Source organism: Pelodiscus sinensis, chromosome 3 (assembly GCF_052426305.1).
Source record: "Pelodiscus sinensis isolate ZL-2025 chromosome 3, ASM5242630v1, whole genome shotgun sequence".
NCBI classification, from domain to species: domain Eukaryota; kingdom Metazoa; phylum Chordata; order Testudines; family Trionychidae; genus Pelodiscus; species Pelodiscus sinensis.
In genome coordinates, this window is record NC_143054.1 from 135,246,942 (window position 1) to 135,265,716 (window position 18,775).

General features: G+C 43.7%; 1 protein-coding gene and 1 long non-coding RNA gene across 4 annotated transcripts in view; one reads left to right on the top strand and one right to left on the bottom strand.

The window, feature by feature from the left end:
- KIF26B (kinesin family member 26B) overlaps positions 1 to 18,775 on the top strand; it is a 440,836-nt gene that overhangs the window by 409,858 nt on the left and 12,203 nt on the right. The gene's annotated exons all lie outside the window — the stretch shown is intronic.
- The window catches only part of LOC106732825 (uncharacterized), a 54,870-nt gene that overhangs the window by 5,499 nt on the left and 30,596 nt on the right, over positions 1 to 18,775 (bottom strand). The window contains exons 2-3 of the long non-coding RNA XR_016349240.1: positions 13,594 to 13,694; positions 6,807 to 6,937 (exon numbers count right to left, since the gene is read on the bottom strand). This is a non-coding gene — a long non-coding RNA (uncharacterized LOC106732825). The remainder of the gene's footprint in view (positions 1 to 6,806; positions 6,938 to 13,593; positions 13,695 to 18,775) is intronic.

The following is an 18,775-nucleotide window of genomic DNA, read 5'->3' on the forward strand; positions in this document are numbered from 1 at the left end:
GACATTTTCAATTTTGGCTTCCATTCTTGAGATTTGGCTTTCTACTTGCCTTAGCAGTGAGAGGGCTGAAGGTTTCCAGCAACCTCTCACATTTAGAGGTTAGGAGAAAGAAGAGTGACTCTGTGAAGGGTAGGTCTTCCTCATTGTTTTTCGTTTCATTTCCCCTTTTGTTAGTATGGCTGGGTGAAGAGGGGTTGACAACTTCCCAAGAACTGCCCTGAGAGATGTGTGTGAAGGGAGGGTCTTCTGTTTGGATTGTAACTGTGGAAGTGTTTTGGGACACTACTACCCTGTTTTATGTGGTAGCTGTTTTGTTTCTTGATAGTCAGGGTGGAGGGTGAAAGCTATGCTGCCCTGGGAGCTCACCTTCACAGTTATTCCTTATTTGGCTCCTCAACTGCAGCACCTCTGCCTCTTTGATGTTTGCTACAAGGTGGCTGGCTGTAAATGTGTAGAACTGAGGGAAGGATCATCTGTGGGGCTTGGGTTGTTTAGTTGCTCTGGTATCAGGTATGGGAGACAAAGAGGGGAAGGCCTTTTTTGCTGGCAAAGGCAGATGCACAGCCCTTGTTATCAATTCTATAGATTTTATCTGGGACTTCTTTCAGGGAGCACAAAGCTTTACCTGCCAGGTTCCAACTGTTTATGTCATAGGCAAAGTTAGTGGCTAATAAAATGGGCAGCATGGCTTGTAGGGAACTTTCCAGAGCAAGGCCATCAACTTCCACTGAATCTAACTTTTGTGGTCTTCCTACATCTGCTGCTGCTCAGAGCTATCCAGCCCTGAAGCAGAATGAAAACTGACTTGATTCTTACCACTTTTACACCAGATATGGAGTTTGTCAGGGCTTTTGATTGCCAACCAAATTACTGATCTAGATCTTTAATTTCCGTGTGGATTAAGTCCTTTGCACCATTATGAGAGGTTTGCTTAGATGAGTCACTGTCTCTCGTGGTTCCTCTCTGGAACATAGTTTCCTGTAGGGATGTTTGAGTGTAACCGACTATCCGCTTAACTGATGCTTATCAGTTAACAGTGTCAGTTACAGTCAGTGAAGCCTCCTGCTCAGGAGCCAGGCTAGCAGGGACTGGCAGCCCTACTCCTGGGAAAAGGCTTCACTGTGAGTTCTGCAGTACAAAGCTAAGCTTTATGCTGCAGCGCTCACTGAGATTTTCAGTGGTTACACGGTTACCTCATTACACGATTTTAACATCCCTCTTTTCCAGTGGAGGACCCTCATCTCTGGGAGCTGCCAATGCTATTAATACAGCAGAGCCTGGACATATTGACACATCCAGAGCTCTTTGTAAAGCTTTTGTTTACTCTGGCTTTTGACTGGTTGCCATGTGGAGAGAGTACTTGTTCAATTTTTACAGATTAATTTTGAAGTCGACTCTCTATTTAGTTGAGTTCACCAATTCTCATATTGTTTTGAGTGAGTTGAACATAGGTCCAGTCATTTTTACACATTTTAATATTAAAAAATGAATTTGATGTCTACACATTTCTCATCCTCGAACATTTACTTGGCAACTAACAAATCTCCAGCTTTCTTACAACCCATATCTTCTTTGTATTTGGCCCTGCAGCAGTAAAGCCATAATTCTGTGTTTGGTGGTAGCACAATCTTTCACATGTCAACAGATTTATGATGTCATAAAAATAGGATTATGACTTCAGTGCAGCATGAAGATGAAGGAAAAATTGGGATGTAAAGGTGAACAATGTTATGATGAACATACGTATATTTTTATAATAGGAGAGGAACCAGACTGGTTTGGCATATTTCTTTTTACATAAATATCCTCTTCCTGTGGGTTTGTATTAGTTGGAAACATCTCTGTTAAGGAATATTTTTAAGAAAAAAATTGATACAAAGCCATGCACTTCTTGAAGCACGGATATTATTTTAATGCATGGTGTCATGAGCATTGGACCCTTTTAGATTTGCTGTCAAAGATCCACTGTGCTATAATGGATGTGGCAGTATAGATATGCTCATTTCAGGTCAGGTGACCTTGTCCACTTTATTTATGATTATTATTAACAGAAAGGCTAGTTGTCAGACATAATCAACATGAATCTACAGAAAGCCCCTTTAAGAGAAGCCATAAAAGAGACTTTAAAGGAATCACCAGTAGTCTTGTTAGATTTCACAAATGCTTTTGAAGCTCTGACACACTGAAGAGAGAATTTTTTTCACTAAGATCTTGTTTTTTTAAAATGTTCTTAAGTGCATTACTTGTTATAGCCTAGGTATCCGAGATACAGTGGCAGCTTTTGAAAGATAAAGCGAATTCATAATCTTTTGTTTTAGCCTTAGTTTAAATTTCAGGATCTAAGGAAGCACGTTTCGTAGGTAGTCTGCCGCTGTATTTGCACTATAAATACTGTAATATTAGTTGGTCTGTATATTCTTGCTCTGAAATGATTGCTTACGGTAGAGGGGATTTTAACAATACTCACATTTAGTACAGATCTGGGGCTGTACATTTTCGAAAAACTGGACAACTGTTGTTTAACCCTCTTGTGATGTAAGCCACAAATAGGGAAAATAAGGCTGAGAGGATAACTGAATCTTCTCTCCCAGACCCAGGATTAGCTCTCAGGCATTCTTGGCTCCTAGCCTTGAGCTCAACTGACCACACTTCCTCTTATCAAGGCCATTGCCATTTTAGAACAGTAGAGTGGAAGGTTTGATTTGTAATTGTCTGCTTGTGACACACTGTCGCACCTGCCCTGCCTACTACTATCTGGGTAGTTGTTTATTCTCTGGTTTCTTCCTTCCCCCAGTAATGCCCCACCCCTAGGCTAAGAGTGAATGGGCACCTCAGTCACTTACCTCCAACTGGGAGGGCGTGATTATGCAGCAGTGAAGGCTGGTGACCCCTAAAATAGGGAGGCAAAACTGACACACACAGGGCTGGTGACAGACTTTGCCAAGCCCTGGGCAATGTGTGTGTGGTGGTGGGGCGGGGGGAGGACAGTGCTTGGCTCTGGTCCCCTCAGGTGGAAGGAGTGGGGCAAACAGAAGCGAGGCCTTAGAGCCACCCAGACCAGCATGGCAATTTAAATGGCTTGAGGCTCCAGCCACTGCTGCTGCTGCAGTAGCAACCTGGAGCTTCTGACCCTTTTAGCTGCCCCCATTACTCCTCTCAGTTGGTGGCCCTGGATGGACGCGCAGACACACGCACACACCCACACCCTCCTAGTGAACAGAGTGATGTCCAGGTCAATAACTAAGCTCCTAGACACTCGGCTAATACAAATAAATAAAGCATTAGTCAGCCGTTTGATCCCCACACACAGAATAGGCCACCACATGGCTACTTCCAGTCTCTTCCAGCCCAAAGAACATAAGAATGGCCATATTGGGTCAGACCAAAGGTCCATCTAGCCCAGTATCCTGTCTGCCGATAGTGGCAGGATGTTCCAGAGGGAGGGAACAACGGGTCATCCTCATGTGATCCCTCCCGTCACCCGTTTCAAGACAAACAGAGGCTAGGGACACCATTCCTACCCATCCTGGCTAATAGCCAGAGGATGTGGTGAAGACTCAGACTTTAACAAGGTACAAAGAAGAGCTAGATAGCCATTGATGGACCTAACCTCCATGAATCTAAGTGCCAAGCCTCCTGTGTGTCCATGATGCAGTGCTCCTTTGTTTTAGCAGCACACCCATCTGTTAGAAACAAATGCAAATTATAAGCTTTGATAATTTTTTTAAAAATGGGAGTGGGATTTGAAAAGCACACAGCATTGGTTTAACTTTGCTCCCTTGAAGTCACTGGTACAAGCTGAGTGCTTTTGTGGCTCCTTTCTGTTACCAGGAGAAACACCCCAAGCAAACTCCCTTTTGCAAAGTCACAACAGTGTTTCTGAAATGTCAACTTTATGGGGCAGGCACAGTGGGGCAGCAAACTGGGCCCCAGACAGGGAGTTGTAAAACCTATATTCTGTTTACCGTTCTGCCAAAGACTCACTGTGTCACCTTGAGCAACAAAATGTCTCTGCTATCATAAAACAGGATGGTTCTTGTCCAACCTTGTACAAAGCATGGGGATTCTAGAATGCGAAAATGTTACATACATGTTAAGTGCTATTATTTTACATATTTTAGCATCTGAAATCCTGTGGACCAAATTCAATTTGTGTGTAAGGAGGCACAGCTCCCACTGAAGTCACTTTCAGAGCTGAATTTGGCCCGCTGGGTGTAGGGATTCAGCTTTTTGGGCATATGAAAAAACGCTACTTCTAACTCCAGGTGCATCGCTCCTGGCAGCAATGAGGTAAAGATGGAACAGGATCCAGGCCTGTAATTAGATTTATACTGTATAGCAAGGCTTCCCTTGAACTTCCATACAATGTACATGAATGCCTTGGGTTTTTTCCTGCATGTATTATTTATTGGTTTCAGGTCCTATGATATTTCCAGACTGGCAGTGTCTGTAATGAGCCCTATCATGGGGCGGATAACACAGAAGAGCATTTGGTACAATTTCCAACAGGACAAAGGTTTTCTATGGAATATACTAAGCTCTTCCTCAGGATTCTCCTTCCCCCTTTCTGGAATTGGTTTGGCTGCATAAAAGAGTTTCATGTCCATGTTTTATATGGCTAGATCAAAGGCCTTTGGCATGTCTGTGACTAATTACTGCTTGCAATGCTAGTTCAGAGCTGGATGGTTTCCTCTCCTGCGGAGTATGTGTTTGTTTAGATTTCCGGTTCTCTCTAGTCCCATTTTTTTCAAGGGGCCATAGTTACTTAATAGAAGAAAATTTAAAAGCAAACGGAATGTGAGCTTGGCAATTTGCAAAAACATGTGTATCAGGGCTTGTTTCAGCAGGGGAACATACTTGTATCATTAGGATCTGAGCTTCATGGTCAAAGGGGCTTAGGGCAGTGAGTCAGATGTAAGCAGTTACTGCTGCTAGCTGGCTGCACGCTGGCCTGGGATGGGCTGTCTCATCTGGGGGAAAGATCAGAGTGAGAGGAAAACAAGAGTCCATCTGGGGAGGAGGGAGATTCTCTACAGGTGGTTTGGCTGGGAAGAAGCTGCTGTACATGGAGCCTTCAAGTTCCGTCAGGCTGGGTCTCTTTAGTCAGTGGTCATTAAAACAAGAAGCTAAAGAATCTCTACAGGCAGTCCCCGAGTTACGCGGATCCGACTTATGTCGGATCAGCAGTTACGAACGGGGCCCGTCTCCCTGGTCTCCAGCAGACCAGGGAGAGGAAGCAAAGAGGTGGAGCACGCAGGCAGCGGACAGCCCAGACGCGTCTGGGCTGTCCGCTGCCTGCGTGCTCCGCGGCTTTGCTCTGTTTTGCTCCCCGTCTCCCTGGTCTGCAGACCAGGGGGACGGGGAGCAAAGCGGCGGAACACGCGGGCAGCGGCTTTGCTCTGCTTTGCTCCCCGTCTCCCTGGTCTGCAGACCAGGGGAACTAGGAGCAAAGACGCATCTGGGTTGTCCGCTGCCCGCGTGTTCCGCCGCTTTGCTCCCCGTCCCCCTGGTCTGCAGACCAGGGGGACGGGGAGCAAAGCAGAGCAAAGCCGCGGAGCCCGAGGGCAGCAGGACAGCCACGGCACGTCTAGGCTGTCCCGCTGCCCCCGTGCTCCGCGGCTTTGCTCCGGATGCCTGTGGTACAGCAGCTGGGGCACTGCCGGTTGGTCCCGTAGCGCCGCTCTGGGCGCTACTGGACCAACCCGGCAGCACCCCAGCTGCTCTGCCCCAGGCGTCCTGATTCAGCCACTGCTGGTCAGTTTCAGCAGCGGCTGAATCAGGACGCCTGGGGCAGAGCAGCTTGGGTGCTGCTGGGTTGGTCCAGTAGCGCCGAGGAGCGGCGGCGCTACTGGACCAACCCAGCAGCACCCCAGCTGCTCTGCCCCAGGCGTCCCCAAGTCAGCCGCTGCTGAAACTGACCAGTGGCTGACTACAGGAAGCCCCTGCCCCGGGCTTCCTGGAATCAGCCACTGATCAGTTTCAGCAGCAGCTGACTTGGGGATGCCTGGGGTTCTTAAGTTGAATCTGTATGTAAGTCAGAACTGGCGTCCAGATTCAGCCGCTGTTGAAACTGATCAGTTTCAGCAGCGGCTGAATCTGGACGCCAGTTCCAACTTACATACAGATTCAACTTAAGAACAAACCTACAGTCCCTATCTTGTACATAACCCGGGGACTGCCTGTATTACAAACACAAGCCAGTCTTCTGAATGAGGCTCAAATAGAGTGAAGGTGGACCCAAGCTGCTGCAAAATCCAGACTTTTCCTAATGTTTAAAGCTGTTTGGATCCTTTATAACACTAGGCCCCAGTTTGGATTCACATCTAAACTGTCCCAGTATCAGAAGTGGTTTGGATGCAGGAATCTGCTTTAGGCCTCTGACTCCTACCAGAGCTTGTCTGACAAATCCAGGTTATGGACTTTTTAAGATTTTGTTTTATATCAGAAACCTTTCTGGAGGGTAGCTAATTAAAGCTTCTTGCTGAAACATTTTATGGGTTGTGCAGTAAAAATGTCATGACTCCTGGCAGCTCTTCCCGTGTGCTAAGTTTCACCGCCAAGAGTAAACTACTACCTGATTCTAAACATTGTCATAAAAAAGACAAACTGTTAAGACATGACAATAATTATATATAATTGTAATCTCTTTACATCACGTCCTACCATAACAACTTTAGGTTTCTCTGGGGTCAGAGATGTTTTTAAGAATGTAGGTTCAGAGGTTCCATAAACTCCAGACCTGCACACCCCTAAACTCTTAATAACTTTCCCATCTATTTCTGTTAATGAAAATAGTAAAAAAATACCGGGCATGAATGAATCCGTAGGCAGCAAATAGCTTGAATCCAGCTCAAACTTGCTCCTGATATCAGACAGCAGTGAAACAGGATCTTAGCAATGATGATGAAACACAGAGGCTGAGCTTTTCTTGTTGCATCTAAGTGAAAAGAAATTCTGTTCACATTTAGCCTGCATAAACCACAGTGTTCAGAACGGCAAAATATTCCTGGCCCCATAAAGCCAAAAGGCCTGTCTAACTTGGAATCAAAAGGCCTGCAGCGTAACTTGTCCACATGCACAACCAATGACAATAAGGACTCTGATGATAATTCACACGCTGCGTTATCCCCTATCATGACTGGAACCTTAAGAATTATAAAGGGGGACAAATCTTTGTGTGTTGGTGACCCCCTCTGAACATGTGACTCTTGACTGGATGGTGGAGAGGGGTGAGCGGACCCCCAGCCACAATTTTTTTTTGTTGTCATTCATTAAAACAACAGCATTGATTTTCCCAGGTCAAAGCCAGGCCATTCCATGCTGCGGATCTGTGTTGAAAGGTTTCGCAGTAATCATTTTTTACACGCTTGACTACCACGTGCCAGTGCTGAGCTTTCGGCTGCACGGACATAGGAATGATTTAATAGAGGAAATGGCAGCAAGCTATTGTGACTGGGGAAGGCTCCATGTAGCACGCATGATTGAGTCAGAAACCATTAGGCGGGTGTAAATAAAACCTGTTCGCTGTGTTGGCACAGAGTGAGCTCAGTGGAATGCCTCTGCCACTGTCCTGTCTGGAGCTGACGCTGTTATAGCAGTGTCCCCTGCCCTTGGCTAGCCTGGCAAATGACTGGTGACACTATTTACTGAAGATGCTAGGACAATAAACAGCTCGGTGCCATCTCCATAGACAGCGTGTCATGAAACTGACACATACATATGGTGCCAAAGGCCCAGCCAAAAGATAAAGAGTAAAAATACATCTTCTCTGGAACTTCTCCCACCATACGGGTCAACTCAAGCCAGGCTAAATGAAGTGCTGCACCCTGGTTTTGTTGCAGTTATGTTAGTTCACAGGCTCTGCACACTTTGCCCACACTTGCTTCTGAAAGGAAACAGTGGTTTGGGAGGGCAGGAAAGAATGAGGAATAGTGGGAAATTGACAGAAGCATGAAATTGCCTGGTGCCCAGAATATTCACAGGTCTCTGAATCTATGCCAATTTCTCAAACACGCAGTCTTGCTCCGCAGGGGCACAAGGATGTGAGGGTAACTGCATTCCCACACAGCAGGAAATTCTAGGCTCATTCATACGTTGTTCATTCTCTGGTTTTACGAATGTAAGTCAGGGTAGAAAATGGCACTCAGTATTTTGCATGGTTAGGTATTAGGGAAAAGTGAAGGAATATATTTAAGGTCATCTTTTGACATCTGTTTTTGTTTTGGAATTAAATATTAATTTGTTACTTTTTGTTCTGAATTATTCCAGCTCAGTTTATTCCCTTTATTTCACCCAGGGCACCAGGTGAGCACAAGATGGGCTGGGAAGCTATGTGATGACTTGGCCATAACTGTGGCCTCTTTCGTGCTTTTTGAAATTTGACCCCTAACTATCTGGAGTGAATTCTCCAACCTGTTACACATGTGCCACCCTCGAAATTGCATGAGTGACACTGGGGGGGAGGGTTGAGGGGTAAGAGCTGTGTAAATTGCAGGAGAAATCCTACAGCCCAGCAGAGGGGAGAAAAAAACCATAGGACTCCCACAGAGGAAAGGATGCAATAAAATAAACAATGAGGAAGGTCAAAGAGAAAAGGAGGCAATCCAGTCATGGGCAACTGGCTGCAAGGGACATCCAGCAGGAAGTAGGAGTGAGAGGAGAAATCAGTCTTGCTTTCTCAAATAATAAAAGCAGAAGCCTGGCTGCTAGAAAGTGGAGAATGACAGGGGGAACTCTGCATGTCTTCACAAATAAAAAGCCTGAAGCAAAGCCAGTGCTCTTTCAAATGCGAGGAAAGTGTTCTCTGAAAACAAATGCAGTAGAACAAATGGTGTGTGTTGGGGTTTACTGGCCTATTTAGTGGTGGGATGTAGAATCTCAGATCGGTTATATGGTTTGTTGGCCAGGGGAATGCTGGACCGTAAGATCTGTACACAAAGGCAGTTGTACTTTTAACAACAGTTGTGTAGTAATGAATGCATCTTTCCTTCTTCCACATTTGAGCCATGTGGAGTCATGGTGCATGGAGTTAGGATTTTGTTTTCTATTTATTGCACTTTGAAATTTTAGGGGGCTGCTACTATTTTGTGCGGAGTTCAGATGAAAGCTACTACAGAGGGCACACACTCTGTGCTCCTCATGGAGACTTTACTTTTTTTGAGGGAGAGGGATTTACCTTTATCTAAAAGAATGTTTAAAAATTCACATTGCAGTTTGCCCATAAAAAGCAATCTAACAGGAGATACGCTGAAACATCCAACATCTAAGCAAATCCCATTACCTTTTAGGATTTCAAGTACCCATTCAGCAAACAGTTGACTTGTTCCACTGACGTCTGTTCAACTCTTCATATGCTTCACATTGAATGGGGGTCCTTTGTGTGTTAAACTTAAAGATGACACCTTCTCAACACTGGTCTTCACTGCAGAGTTAATTTGATTTATAACTTGTGCTTAACTCCAGTCCCAGCCACACACAAAAAGCCTTAACTCCACAGTAGTGGGGCTTTTAAATTGCCTGGTCCTTCAGGGGAAATAAATAACTCATCAGCTGTTAATCCAATTGCTCCATGAAGCCCAAATTGTTATTTCTCAGTGTGGCTGCTCTCACTCAAACTAGACTAACTCAAAAGGAGTTAATGTGTGTGTTAACTCTACAATGAAGACATAGCCTTAGGCCTTGTCATCACACTTAAAACAGTATATGGTGCAGTAACTAACACACAGGAAGAACAACAAGCAGTCTGTTGGCACCTTAGAGACTAACAAATAAATTGTATCATGAGCTTTCGGAGGCCAATCCTCTGCTGTTTTACAGTTCATTTCTTAAAATCTGAAGGTGCCAGGTGCTTGACAAAGTAGGTGCCATGGTACATTTCTAAATGCATAAAGGCCTTAGTGTTTTGTGAAAGCTCACAATGTATTTGTTAGTCTCTAAGGTGCCAACGGACTGCTCCGTTTTTAAAGGTACAGAGTAATACGGTTACCCCTCTGAGACTTCTTAACACACACGACCTATCCTGAAGTAAACCACCCTTCAGGTCACTTGATTTAGTTTATCTTGTGGTAAAAATGAAGTGCCTAGCCCTCACTGTGGTTTTTACCATGGGATAGTTCGCACGCATTCGTGACCCTGAGGTTAAAAAGATACCTATTTTAGGTCCTAAGGTGTGTCTTCATGTACAGTGCTGCAGCAGTGCATCTGCAGCAGTGCAGTGCTTTAGTGAAGACACTCCTTTGGCAATGAGAGAGCTTCTTCCATTGGTGTCATTACTCCACCTTCTCAAGAAGTGGTTGCTATGTCGGTAGGAAAAGTCCTCTCATCAACATAGTATTGTCTATGTGGGAGTTAGATCAGTACAGCTAGGTTGTTCGGGGGTGTGGATTTTTCACACCCCTGAGCAACTTACACTGATCTAGAACTGTAGTGTAGACCTGGCCTTCGAGTCCGATGCAGGAGAAGATATTCAGGAAACAGTAGACTGTTCTATAACTTAACTCCATGACTGAGCTCACCATTACTGGTTTGGCAGTGGATTCAGCGCACCAGATTTCTTTAGCACTAAGAGGAGGCAGTGAGAGCAATCTATTCTTTAAATAGAAAACAAATGATTCCCTTTTATATTGATAGGTCAGCTGGCCTGAACAGATTGCTGGTGCACTGCATGTGTTTGTGTGTACCCACTACCTCAGGGGCCTGAGGGAGGAGAATGGACAGATTAGTGCTAATCCTGCCAAGCTTCCAGGTTGAAGTCTTTGTAAGCAACATGCTGAAGAGCAGAGGAGTGGCACATTATAGTCTGCTACAAAGCACTTTATTAATTATATAGTAAAGATTTATGAGCTCCCAGCCCCCTAGAGCCCGTTAATAAACATGCATCTCCGAACGTGTATTTTTAAGAAAAAATAGATTTGAACAGTTCCACCCTTGTCTTTGTGTGTCATCATGGATGAGCAAGCTGTCACCTGCTCTGTGGCATTCATCCTGATCTGCTGCATTAGATGCATCTCCTTACCCAACTCATTTAATGTGAAATCAGATAAACCTCAGAGACTAAGTAGTGTGAACGAGAGGCAGCAGGAATTCCTGTCAAGATACACCATACCTTCTGTGCCCAGGCTAATAAGAAGCCCATTAATCAATGCATATTTAAAATAGATTAGGTTCTGTTCAGCTTGCACTTCAAACATGATGGAGTTGTTTCATTTGATTTTTCCCCAATGCATGCCAAAAAGATATATCATCCCAAACCAGTAAAAGTAAAGAGTATTGACCTTCCCCATCCTATAGCTTGATCTTGCAGTCCAATCTGCACAGGTGCTCCCGTGTCTATGCTGAGCTGCATTTACTTCAGTAGGACTCCATGCTGAGGTAAGGTATACTGCCTGTGTTCAATGTCTTGAGGGAACAACAACCAGACAGATTTTTGGCAGCCCAGTCAGGGACCCTGACTAGGGAAACATACTGAGCTCATATTCACTTACTCTGCTTCTGCCACTGTTGTCCAGTCTGCCTGTCCACCCAGTGAGGGTCATCAGGAGCCAAGGCCTAATGTAAGAATCCACAGAAACCACCTTTTGGACCACATGATTCCTCTTACATACTGACTCAAACAGAGATGTGTGGGTATTGAAAACTAAAACCGCTCTTCTACTACACCCCCCTGTGACATCTTCCCCCATTTCCAAATGAGCTCCTGAATCTGCCCTCATACTAATGTGAATCATGAGTAACTCCACTGAATTCAGTGTGTTTGCACCACTATAAGGGCCATTAGAATCAGGCCCTGAATCTCCATAGGGAAGGATGACCCACCTCCTACGAGATTAACCCAAATCTGCAGCAGTTACATAAAAGATTGGTGTCAACACAGGCACCCTGGAGAATATCAAACAGAGGCAATATTAAATAGTCACAAGCCTGAGTTTCTCTGAGGATGAGTTTTGGTTGGGTTTGAACTCTTGTACCACTAAAAATAGCACGTAAGCACCATTAACACAACCCTCTGACTCAAAAATGGCTGTATGCATCAACACACAGACTTGATGCAAAACTCATTGGGTTGTGCTGTATAGAAGGTCAGCCTAGATGATCATAATAGTCCTTTCTGGCCTTAAAGTCAATGACTCCATGAATATATCCTGTAATCGACTGAGAGCCTTCTCGGAAGAACCCAACACCCTCTACTCCTAACGGAAGCAGGAGGTATTTGGTATGTCTCAGGAGGTGCTGCATGCCTTGCAAGATTAGTCTCCTAATTGACATTAACTTTAAAACCAATTTAATCACTGTGGACTGGCTTGAGTCTGGAGACAAACTGGTACCTTTTGTCACCAAATAAGGATGATACGCCTATACGTTGAAAGGCCAGTCCTCTGCTGTTTTACAGTTCATTTCTTAAAATCTGAAGGTGCCAGGTGCTTGACAAAGTAGGTGCCATAGTACATTTCTAAATGCCTAAAGGCCTTTGTGTTTTAGCAACATTGGATACTCCTTTTGTACTCTTCTGCAATAATTCTACCGTGCTCTGGTATAGTGCAGTTTAATTGTCCGGCTGCTCTCTTTGATCGTCTCTCTTTGGGACCATTGGACCAAGGTCGCTCTTAACTTTGCAACTCAGTCACGGCATTTCAAATGGCAACTGTGCTGCATCGTGTCCTGTCAAGCCATTGCCACATTAATCTGTGCCAGCTGGTCAGTTCTCAATGGGTCTTGTGTTGTCATCTAGCACATGTCGATTTTACTTTTGATGATGCAGCTTCATCTAGGGCCTGATCCAAAGCCCTGTTGAAGTTAATGGAAATTTGCCCATGACTACAGTGGGTTTTGGATTAGGGAAGGATCACTGTCGCTTCCTGATGTCTTTTAGGCGTCACTGGTTCCTCCATGCTGGATTGTCAGGCATGGGCTCATCTGCTGGCCCAGAGTTTAGGAGTCACAGCATTACCACTTTGAAATCTCAAACCACTTGGCAAAAAGTTAGCCTAGCATATGGGGCTGAGTGCAAGAGTTCTGCTCTCCTAGACTTTGTTTCTCTTTCTTTTCTGTTTCAATAGCTGTATTGAAATCCATGCCAAAGTTCATGCAGGATGGCAGGGCAGTTTTGAGAAAGCTGACAGCAAATTTCTCCAATGTCTCTGTTTTACATTATTGTCATTTCAGATATGGAGGTTCAGTGTGCCATACATTTTAAAAGCCGATTTCTACAGTCTCCCATTGGGAGAAATCCTGTAGAATTTAATAAGAAGGGCTGCATTTTTGTAGGCATTTTTTGTTTTGTTTTTGATGATTCTGTAGCATTTAATAGAGGACTGTCTTTTCCATAAATTTCTACATGATCATTCAAACAGCCTATAGAAATGGTGATAATTTTCCATTACATTCTGTGGATTAAATCCTGGCTTTGTTGAAGTCAATGGCAAAATTCCTTACGGGCTTTTTCAATTTTTCCGTAAGGCTCTTTTCTGTAGTTTTCCCTTGTGCTGTTTCCCCTTCAATCTGTAGCTTTGTCACGCAGCAACATGTGGCAATACTCATTGGTCTGCAGGTTCATGCTAATGGTTCATTACAAGACCTCCTCCTCACAAAACTTACTCGTGATTCGTTCTCAAGTATTTTAATTCAACTTCAGTCCAAAGGTTCTTTGAATGCTCATATTGCTGCTTCTGTTGCGCCAACTGGCAGCATCTCATTCCCTAGAAAGCAAACAACAAAAGTGATAAGGAACATTTAAAACCACCTTTAAAATATTGGTATGTGTCTTTGCAACCAGCAGTCTGGAAAGAACCATTGCCTTTCATTTCCCATCATAGGAAGCCACAGAAAACTGCTTGGGGACTGGATAGCCAGTAAATTATTTGATAGGCCTTGCCTACTTTGGCATGTTTTGTCACCAAAAACTGCCTTTTGTTGACAAAACAGTGAGAGTGTACACATTACAATGCAACTTTTGTTGGGGGGAGGGAGAGGTACCATCCAGTTTTGGTGACAAAAACCTTCCACACCCTCCTCCCCCATGAGAGAGTTTTGTTTTTTCCCTGTCCCTTTATTGTTGACAAAGAGCCAGTGTGGACTCTGTTTTGTCTAGAGAACTGGCTTCCGCCAGTATCCCATAGTGCCTGCCCTGATGGTGGTGCTCAGTGTTTTGTGATTTTTGCTGTCCTGGAGGCCTGCGTCTCTCCCCTTTCAAAGCTCCGGGAAGTATCTGACAGTTGTGTGAACTGCTCTGTTTGGGGAATAAACAAAATGAGCAAATCATTGCAGTGCTCCCCTTCTGCCCTGTTAGAAATGCAGCAGCAGGCAGATTGCTGCTGCAGGGGGAAGACTGGAGAACCTGCTGTGCTGCTTTGACATTCCTCAGCAAGGAGAGCTCACAGAGCTACTCATGATGCTGCTCCCAGCAGCTGAGAATGCTGCAGGAGAACTCAAAGCACAGGGATCAGCTTTGCCTTCCCACAACACTGCATTGTGGGATGCTTACCCACATTGCTCTGCTCTATCTGTCAACAGCATGTTAGCCATATGGCCTTGAAATGTCAACAATGGGAGGCAGTTTTCGCTTTGGCTGACTTTTGCATGTCCACAGCACTTTTGTTGCCAAAACTTCCTAGTGTAGCTATCACTATCATTTGTGTCACACTTCTTGCACTGCCTGTTGGAAATCAGCCCCTTTTCTGACAAGATGATATTCCTTTCAGTCACTGGTGCCAACAGCAGAAGCAGATATCAGAGTAGGGGCCTGAATTTTTCAGGATCAATTTAAACTACAAAATTCATGTTTACACAAGTTGTTTCCAAGTCATATTAGTACATAGTTTATTCTTTCCTCTATAGGCTGAAAATAACATGGAATAATCATACACTAAATAAAATGTAGTAACACTACCAACAGCAGGAATTCTGGGAGACTACAGGGAGATTAACCACTTGTCAAACTCAACCCAGAGCAAGAGTAGATGACAGTGATTAAAAAAGCACAAGCCTTCTAAACAAGTGCTTTTGCTGTCCTTGTCACTAGAGGAACTCACTAAGGGCTCGTCTAGACTGCTTTCCTCTTCCAAAAGAGGAAGTGCAAATGAAGCGCTCATTTACAAATCTCACACTTCATTTGCATATCCTCTTCTGATCCCTTTTGCAGAAGAGATTTTTGCAAAAAAACACAACAGTCTAGATGGGGGGGAGGTTGTACAAAACCCCCCTTTTTTGAAAGAACCCTGTAAGCCTCACTTTTTTAGGAATAAAGGTTCTTTTGAAAAAGGGGGATTTGTGCAAACCCCCACTCCCATCTAGACTGTTTTTTTTCCCCGCAAAAACCTCTTCTGCAAAAGGGATCGAAAGAGGATTTGCAAATGAAGCGCGAGATTTATAAATGAGCGCTTCATTTGCAGTTCCTCTTTAGGAAGAGGAAAGCAGTCTAGACAAGCCCCAAGATAAATGTAAGATAAACAGAGACATAGTCTGATAGCCAGATCCAGATCCCATTGAAATCATTGGGATTTCACTAGGAGGGTGGTGAAGCAGTGGAATGGGTTACCTAGGGAGGTGGTAGAATCTCCATCCCATGAAGTTTTTAAGTCCTGGCTTGAGAAAGCCCTGGCTGGGATGATTTATTTGGGCTTGGTCTTGCTTTGAGTAGGGGTTGGACTCAATGACCTCCTGAGGTCTCTTCCATGCCTGATTTCCATTGACTTCTGTGGTACATGGTAGACCCCCTGTGGTTTGTCATTCTCATTTGTACTATGTAAATAATATTCTCTTAATAATGAGAACAAGTAAAAATGCTCATTCTTTTTCATGGGAAAATTTGATTTTTTTTTCCTAAATGGAAAGGGAAAGTATTTGGGGGAATTACGAAACATTATTTTTTTCAGTGCTCAGAAATAGATTTTGCTAAAAAAAATCTTGGTTTTGAAAACCAAAACCAGATTTTTCCCTATAAACTGAAACAAAAGCTAGGTATTTTTACTGAAAACTAAAAATGTGAATAGAAAAACATTTGATGTTTTTTTAAACTCCAGAAACATGGAAAATTTTGACCAAAATAAAAATTTCCCCAAACCATTGCATCTCTGGTTTTCATTTTAAAAATTGTTTAGCTAAATTTCAATCAGCAAAAATAATTACCCACCATTTGTAAGCATGCTTCAGTTGTTGCATAGGAAAGGAAAGGAAAGGAAAGGAAAGGAAGAGTGACAACATACAAGTAGTGTATATTGCACAAATTCACTGTATTGTGTAGAATCAGCTAGTGTTCCATCGATCCTGCTTACCAGTGGTAGGCAACCTGTAGCCCATTGGGGTTCTGTGTGTGGCCCACAAGACATTTTGTTTACTCTTGCCCATACGCAGGGTTGCCAGATTCTACTGGTTTCCACCCACATTCTTTCCTGCTGGTATTACTAAAGCGACACGCACATAAAACAAGGGCATGTGAATTGAGGTATGTGCTGAGTGCACGCAAGTTGACTGTGAAAGCTGTGTGTTCCCTCTTCATCCAATCAAAATGCTGCTCCAGTTCAATCAGCACACCATGCAAATTCTAGGTATGCGAGTGCATAGCGCAACAACCCTATGTCTAGAGTCCCTCATAGTTATGACAATTTTTGTGGCCCACTGAGATGGAGGGCCACTCATGCCGCCCACTCACTAGCCTATGCTGCATAGTAGATAAGCTAAATGGAGTTTCACCTGTGCCTCATAGGTGCATGTGAAGTGTGATCTGTAGGAGGGTATTTGGAATGCTCTGAAAACTCCCTGCATGCTTGCATACTATATAAAAAGGAGAACACAAGTCCACATCATTTGTTGCTTTGTTGAGCAGTGTTTTTTGTTGACTTGAATAGGGTTGGATCCGCCCCCGATGTGCAGAGTGGATGGTTTATCTGCTGCCTAGCAAATAGTTCCATATCATGGAATCACTGTATTTTATCCATTTCCCTAGACAATTCCATACAGAAAGTGTATGAAAAAAGCACTAGTTGCAAGGGGAAGTTCTTTATTACTAGAAATATCAAAGTTAAGTTTGCACACACAAGCTTAACTCTGCCCCCTTTTGGGTATGCAGTACGTTACACCTCTTTCATTACAGGATAAGACACTGGCTGCGTCTAGATTGGTATGATTTTCTGGAAATGCTTTTAATGGAAAAGTTTTCCGTTAAAAGCATTTTCGGAACAGAGCGTCTAGATTGGCACGGACGCTTTTCCGCAAAAGTACTTTTTGCGGAAAAGCATCTGTGCCAATCTAGATGCGCTTTTCCGCAAAAAAGCCCCAATCGCCATTTTCACGATCGGGGCTTTTTTGCGGAAAACAAATCTGAGCTGTCTACATTGGCCCTTTTGCGCAAAAGCTTTGCGCAAAAGGGACTTTTGCCTGAACGGTAGCAGAATAGTATTTCCGCAAGAAGCACTGATTTCTTACAATAGGAAGTCAGTGCTTTTGCGGAAATTCAAGCGGCCAGTGTAGACAGCTAGCAAGTTTTTCCGGAAAAGCGGCTGATTTTCCGGAAAAACTGGCCAGTCTAGACACAGCCACTGTGTTTTCAGCATGACACCCTCTGCCAGGGTAGCTGGTAGTTATACTGATAAAATCCTCTACTGTGGATGCAACTTACACACACACACACACACACACACACACACACACACACACAAAAGAGTACCGTTAGTTGATTGCAGGTGTGATTTTTATATATCTATAATTATATAATTTCTTAACCAACATAGCTATGTCAGCAAATATGTTAAGTGAAGATCTCGTGTGGTGTGTGGATTGGAAGATTGGATGGGGAAAGGACATGTAGTAATTGAGGTAGGCAGCGGAGGAGATTTTGCAGAGTGCAATGACTGAGATTGGGGGAGGGAGGACGCAAATTGAGCAATGAGGGAGAAAAACCAACAACAGATTTGGAACAAAGGAACTGCCATGGTGGATCAGATTCATGGTCCGTCTAGTCCAGTATCCTGTCTCTGACACTTGCCATCACCAGCTACTACAAAAGGTATACTAGAAATCCTGAAGTGGTCAGTTGTGAAATAATTTGTCCATTGACAGTTTCTTTCTAGCCTCTTGTTTAGATATTTGTTCATGCCCAGAAGGCCAAGCATTTATATTTAGAGTAGCTACCTCATTCTCTGAGGATCCTGAAGAGAACAGAGTTGGTGATCATGTAATTAAAAACTGCTTTGAAATACAGGGAACAGAAATAAGGTTGCACAGGGATCCTTAATTTGGAGATTTCAAGTCATGTGTGAGCTTCCTTCCTTTCAATATTTCCTGGACATAGTTTTTGTATGGAAAAGTATTTTAAATTGGGACTGTCTAGGGTACCAGGTGATTGTTTCAGATTTAGGAGCTCTATAGGTTAGCCACAGGTTTTTCACAGGGAGTGTGAATAGGGGAGGGGGGGAATTATCTCATCATTGTTTAAAAATTTTATTTTCAAACCTGCAACCCCTTAAATCAAATGGGACAAGACATGTTTGTTTTCCCATTTTTCTTCTTGGAGTGGAAACATTAGTGGAAAATCAGATCAAATTCTATTATTTACACATGCAAATATTGGAAGGTCAATAGATTTTAGCTTTTATCCAAACACCCCCTTGGCAGTAGTTCAGTAGATATTTACATTGCATTTTATTCTTGAGATTCCTCTAACTGATTTTACTTTGGTTTAAAATAAAATCTGTGCGTGATTATGCTGTATCCCTCCCCTGCTGGCACCAGGCTGAGACCATGCAGCCAAGAAAGCCAGGATATGGTTTCATTGAGGCTGGCT